Here is a 7,261-nt window from a genome sequence, read left to right as displayed (position 1 = left end):
CAAACCGGGACGTTTGATACAGGTGCTAAAAAAACCGAATAACTATTCATGTATTTTGAAACTTTTGTTGAGAATGATTTGAAATAATGATTTAGAATAGAATGTCGAAGAAGCGAAGTGTCTAAAGCAGTAAAAAAAGTGCTTAAAATCAAAACCTNAGTGTTTAAAGCAGTAAAAAAAGTGCTTAAAATCAAAACCTTAATTCGGAAACCCCAAACCAGGACGTTTGAAGCACGTGCTACAAAAATCGGGGAACTATCCATGTCTTTGGGATCTTTTGTGAGGAATGATTAGGCATGCTGATTTAGAATAGAATGTTGAAGAAACGGAGTGTATAAAGAAGTAAAAAAGTGCCTATAATCGAAACCCTAATTCAAAAACCCAAAACCGGGACGTTTGAAACACGTGCTAAAGAAACCAAGTAACTTTCCATCTTTTTCAAAACTTTTGTGGGGGAATGATTAGAAATGAAGATTTAGAATAGAATGTCGAAGAAGCGGAGTGTATAAAGCAATAAAAAAGTGCTTAAAATCAAATCCCTAATTCGAAAACCCCAAACCGGGACGTTTGAAACACGTGTAAAAAAAAACCGGGTAACTGTCCATGTTTTTCAAAACTTTTGTGGGAAATGATTAGGTATGATGATTTAGAATAGAATGTCGAAGAAACTGAATGTATAAAGCAGTAAATAAGTGCTTAAAATCGATACCCTATTTCGAAAACCCAAAACCGGGACGTTTGAAACACGTGCTAAAAGAATCGAGTAACTTTCCACATTTTAAGAAACTTTTGTGGGGAATGATTAGGCATGATGATTTAGAACAGAATGTCGAAAAACAGAGTGTATAAAGCAGTAAAAAAGTGCTTAAAATCGAAACCCTAATTCGGAAACCCAAAACTGAGTAACTGTACATGTTTATAAATTTTTTTGTGAGAAATGATTAGACATGATGATTTAGAATAGAATGTCGAAGAAACGGAGTGTATAAAGCAGTAAAAAAGTGCTTGAAATCGTAACCCAAATTCGGAAACCTCAAATAGGGACGTTTGAAACAAGTGCTACAAAAACCGAGTAACTAACCATGTTTTTGAAACTTTTATGGGGAATGATTAGGTATGATGATTTAGAAGAGAATGTCAAAGAAACAGAGAGTATAAAGCAGTAAAATTTGCTTAAAATCAAAATCCTAATTCGGAAACCCCAAACAGGGACGTTTGAAACACGTGCTAAAAAAACCGAGTAACTGTCCATGTTTTAAAAATCTTTTGTGGGGAATGATTAGGCATTTTGATTTCGAATAGAATGTTGAAGAAATGAAGTGTATAAAGCAGTGAAAAAGAGCTTCAAATCGAAAACCTAATTCGAAAACCCCAAACCGGGACGTTTGAAACACGTGCTAAAAACACCTAGTAACTGTCCATGTTTTTCGAAAATTTTGTGGGGAATGATCAGGCATGATGATTTAGAATAGAATGTCGAAGAAACGGAGTGTATAAAGCAGTAAAAAAGTGCTTAAAATCGAAACCCTAATTCGGAAACCCCAAACCGGGACGTTTGAAACACGTGCTAAAAAAACCAAGTAACTGTCCATGTTTTTCGAAACTTTTCTGGGGAATGATTGTTTAGAATAGTTTGTCGAAGAAACTGAATGTCTAAAACAGTAAAAAGTGCTTAAAAGCGAAACCTAAATTGGAAACTCCAATCCCGGACGTTTGAAGCACGTGTTAAAAAAACTGAGGAATGTTCGATATTTGTTGAAACTTTTGTAGGGAATGATTAGTTATGATGATTTAGAATAGAATGTCGAAGAAACGGAGCGTATAAAGCAGTAAAAAAGTACTTGAAATCGTAACCCTAATTCGGAAACCCCAAACAGGGACGTTTGAAACAAGTGCTACAAAAACCGAGTAACTATCCATGTTTTTTAAACTTTTATGGGGAATGATTAGGTATGATGATTTAGAAGAGAATGTCAAAGAAACAGAGTGTATAAAGCAGTAAAATTTGTTTAAAATCGAAATCCTAATTCGGAAACCCCAAACTGGGACGTTTGAAACACGTGCTAAAAAAACCGAGTAACTGTCCATGTTTTAAAAACCTTTTGTGGGGAATGATTAGGCATTTTGATTTCGAATAGAATGTTGAAGAAACGGAGTGTATAAAGCAGTGAAAAAGAGCTTCAAATCGAAAACCTAATTCGGAAACCCCAAACCGGGACGTTTGAAACACGTGCTACAAAATTCGGGGAACTGTCCATGTTTTTCGAAACTTTTATGGGGAATTATTAGGCATACTGATTAGAATAGAATGTCGAAGAAACAGAGTGTATAAAGCAGTAAAAAAATGCTTAAAATCGAAATCGTAATTCTGAAACCCCAAACTGGGACGTTTGAAACAGCTGCTAAAAAAATCGAGTAACTATCCATGTTTTAAGAATCTTTTGTGGGGAATGATTAGGAATGATGATTTAGAACAGAATGTCGAAGAAACGGAGTGTATAAAGAAGTAAAAAAGTGCTTAAAATCGAAACCCTAATTCGGAAACCCGAAATTGGGACATTTGAAACACGTGCTAAAATAATCCAGTAACTGTCCATGTTTTTCGAAACTTTCATGAGGAATGATTAGGCATGATGATTTAGAATAGGATGACGAAGAAACAGAGGGTATAAAGCAGTAAAAAAATGCTTGAAATCGTAATTCTAATTCGGAAACCCCAAACCGGTACGTTTGAAATAAGTACTACAAAAATCGAGTAACTGTCCATGTTTTTCGACACTTTTATGGGGAATGATTAGGCATGATGATTTAGAAGAGAATGTCGATAAAACTGAGTGTATAAAGCAGTAAAAAGTGCTTAAAATCGAAATCCTAATTCGAAAACCCCAAACCGAAACGCTTGAAACACGTGCTAAAAAACTGAGTAACTGTCCATGTTTTAAGAACCTTTTGTGGGGAATGATTAGGCATGATGATTTAGAATAGAATGTCGAAGAAACGGAGTGTATAACGTTGTAAAAAAGTGCTTAAAATCGAAACCCTAATTCAGAAACCCCAAACCGGAATGTTTGAAACTCGTGCTAAAAAACCGAGTAACTGTCCATGTTTTACGGAAATTTTGTAGGGAATGATTAGGCATGATGATCTATAAGAGAATTTCGAAGAAACAGAGTGTATAAAGCAGTAATAAAAGTGCTTAAAATAAAACCCTAATTCGGAAATCCCAAACCGGGACGTTTGAAAAGAGTGCTAAAAAAAACAAGTAACTGTCCATATTTTTCGAAAATTTTCTAGGGAATGAATAGAAATAATTATTTAGAATAGAATTTCGAAGAAGCGGTGTATATAAAGCAGTAAAAAAGTGCTTGAAATCGTAACCTTAATTCGGAAACCTCAAACCATATATATATCTGTTTTACGAAATCGTAACCATGTTTTACGAAATCGTAACCATGTTTTACGAAAATTTTGTAGGGAATGATTAGACATGATTATTTGTAAGAGAATTTAAAAGAAACGGAGTGTATAAAGCAGTAATAAAAGTGCTTAAAATCAAACCCTAATTTGGAAACCCCAAACCGGGACGTTTGAATCAAGTGCTAAAAAAACAAGTAACTGTCCATATTTTTCAAAACTTTTCTGGGGAATGAATAGAAATGATGATTTAGAATAGAATTTCGAAGAAGCGGTGTGTATAAAGATGTAAAAAAGTGCTTGAAATCGTAACCCTAATTCGGAAACCCCAAACCGGGACGTTTGAAACTCGTGCTAAAAAACTGATAAACTGTCCATGTTTTAAGAAACTTTAGGGGGGAATGATTAGGCACGATGATTTAGAATAGAATGTTGAAGAAACGGAGTGCATAACGCTTTAAAAAAAGTGCTTAAAATCGAAACCCTGATTCGGAAACCCCAAACCGGGACGTTTCAAACACGTGCTAAAAANAGAATTTCGAAGAAACGGAGTGTATAAAGCAGTAAAAAAATGCTTAAAATCGTAATCGTAATTCTAAAACCCCAAATCGGGACGTTTGAAAGAGGTGCTAAAAAAATCGAGTAACTGTCCATGTTTTAATAATCTTTTGTGGGAAATGATTAGGAATGATGATTTAGAACAGAATGTCAAAGAAACGGAGAGTATAAAGGAGTAAAAAAGTGCTTAAAATCGAAACCCTAATTCGGAAACCCGAAACTGGGACGTTTGAAACAAGTGCTAAAATAATCCTGTAACTGTCCATGTTTTTCGAAACATTCATGGGGAATGATTAGGCATGATGATTTAGGATAGAATGTCGAAGAAACAGAGGGTATAAAGCAGTAAAAAAATGCTTGAAATCATAACCCTAATTTGGAAACCCCAAACCGGTACGTTTGAAATAAGTACTACAAAAACCGAGTAACTGTCCATGTTTTAAGAAACTTTAGGGGGGAATGATTAGGCATGATGATTTAGAATAGAATGTCGAAGAAACAGAGTGTATAACGCTGTAAAAAAGTGCTTAAAATCGAAACCCTAATTTGGAAACTCCAAACCGGGATGTTTGAAACAAGTGCTACAAAAATCGAGTAACTAATCATGTTTTTGAAACTTTTATGGGGAATGATTAGGCATGATGATTTATAAGAGAATTTCGAAGAAACTGAGTGTATAAAGAAGTAAAAAAGTGCTTAAAATCGAAACCCTGATTCGGAAACCCCAAACCGGGACGTTTGAAACTCGTGCTAAAAAACCAACTAACTGTCCATGTTTTAAGAAACTTTAGGGGGGAATGATTAGGCATGATGATTTAGAATAGAATATCGTTGAAACGGAGTGTATAACGCTGTAAAAAAGTGCATAAAATCGAAACCCTAATTCGGAAACCCTAAACTGGGATGTTTGAAACACGTGCTATAAAAACTGAGTAACTGTCCATGTTTTAAGAAACTTTTGTGGGGAATGCTTAGGCATGATGATTTATAATAGAATGTCGAAGAAACGGAGTGTATAAAGCACTAAAAAAGTGCTTAAAATTGAAACCCTAATTTGGAAACTCCAAACCGAGACGTTTGAAACTCGTGCTAAAAAAATCGAGCAACCGTACTTGTTTTTCAAAACTTTTGTGGGGAATTATTAGGCATGATGATTTAGAATAGAATGTTGAAGAAATGGAGTGTATAAAGCACTGAAAAAGTGCTTCAAATCGAAACGGAAAACCCAAATTGGGACGTTGAAACACGTGCTAAAGAAACCGAGTAACTTTCCATGTTTTAAGAAACTTTTTTGGGGAAGGATTAGGCATGATGGATTTAGAATAGAATGTGGAATAAAAAGAGTGTATAAAGCAGGAAAAAAGTGCTTAAAATCGAACCCTATTTCGGAAACTGCAAACTGGGACGTTTCAAACACGTTCTAAAAAACCGATAAACTGTCCATGTTTTTCGAAACTTTTGTGAGGCATGATTAGGCATGATGATTAAGAATAGAATGTCGAAGAAACGGAGTGTATAAATCAATAAAAAAGTGCTTAAAATTTAAACCCTAATTCAGAAACCCGAAACCGGGACGTTTGAAACACGTGCTAAAAAACTGAGTAACTGGCCATATTTTAAGAACCTTTTGTGGGGAATGATTTGGCATGATGATTTATAAGAGAATTTCGAAGAAACTGAGTGTATAAAGAAGTAAAAAAGTGCTTAAAATCGAAACCCTGATTGGGAAGCCCCGAATCGGGACGTTTGAAACTCGTGCTAAAAAACCGAGTAACTGTCCATGTTTTAAGAAACTTTAGGGGGGAATGATTAGGCATGATGATTTAGAAGAGAATGTCGAATAAACCGAGTGTATAAAGAAGTAAGAAGTGCTTACAATCGAAATCCTAATTCCGAAACCCCAAACCGGGACGTTTGAAACACGTGCTAAAAAACTTATTAATTGTCCATGTTTTAAGAACTTTTTTTGGGGAATGATTAGGCATGACGATTTAGAATAGAATGTCGAAGAAATGGAGAGTATAAAGCAGTAAAAAGGTGCTTAAAATCCAAACCCTAATTCAGAAACCCCAAACCGGGACGTTTGAAAAACGTGCTAAAACAACCGAGTAACTGTCCATGTTTTAATAAACTTTTGTGGGGAATGCTTAGGCATGATGATTTAGAATAGAATGTCGAAGAAATGGAGTGTATAAAGAACTAAAAAAGGGCTTCAAATTGAAACCCAATTCGGAAACCCCAATCCGGGACGTTTGAAAAACGTGCTATAAAAATCGATAAACTGTCCATGTTTTTCAAAAATTTTGTGAGGAATGATTAGGCATGATGATTAAGAATAGAATGTCGAAGGAACGGAGTGTATAAATCAATAAAAAAGTGCTTAAAATTTAAACCCTAATTCAGAAACCCGAAACCGGGACGTTTGAAACACGTGCTAAAAAGCTGAGTAACTGGCCATGTTTTAAGAACCTTTTGTGGGGAATGATTAGGCATGATTATTTATAAGAGAATGTCGAAGAAACTGAGTGTATAAAGAAGTAAAAAAGTGCTTAAAATCGAAACCCTGATTCGGAAACCCCAAACCGAGACGTTTGAAACACGTGCTAAAAAACCGAGTAACTGTCCATGGTTTTCAAAACTTTAAAGGGGAATAATTAGGCATGATGATTTAGAATAGAATGTCAAAGAAACGGAGTGTATAAAGCAGTAAAAAAGTGCTTAACATCGAAAAAAAATGTTTCGTTCCTCCTTCCAACTAACGTCTCTAGTTGATCAATACAGATATATGTGGACCAATTAACCCCGAGTCCTTCAGCGAAAATAGGTATTTCATTTCATTTATCGATGATCACTCACGGAAAACTTTGGCTTACTATCTAAAAGGAAAATCCAAGGCATTCGAGGTGTTAAAAAATTTCAAAGTAATGGTGGAGAAGGAAACTGGTAGACACATCAAAGCTGTACGATTCGATTGATGTGGCTAGTATACTTCGACGACTTTCATTGAGTACTGCGAGGAGCAAGGCATAAGGTGATTTTTAACCACACCGTACACCCCTCAATAAAATGGTGTGGCCGAGAGAAAGAACCGGGCCATTCTCGACATGGTTATCTCAATGCTTAAGAGAAAAAGGATGTCGAAGGAATTTTGGGCAGAAGCCGTGCAATGCACCATCTACGTACAAAATCGATGTCCACATGCAAAGTTAGATGATCAAACACCACAAGAGGCTTGGAACGGACAAAAGCCTACAATTTCTCACCCTTAAAGTGTTCGGTAGTGTGGCTT

The sequence above is a fragment of the Cucurbita pepo genome, chromosome LG08 (assembly GCF_002806865.2).
Source record: "Cucurbita pepo subsp. pepo cultivar mu-cu-16 chromosome LG08, ASM280686v2, whole genome shotgun sequence".
Classification (NCBI taxonomy): domain Eukaryota; kingdom Viridiplantae; phylum Streptophyta; class Magnoliopsida; order Cucurbitales; family Cucurbitaceae; genus Cucurbita; species Cucurbita pepo.
This window is presented reverse-complemented; position numbering follows the sequence as displayed.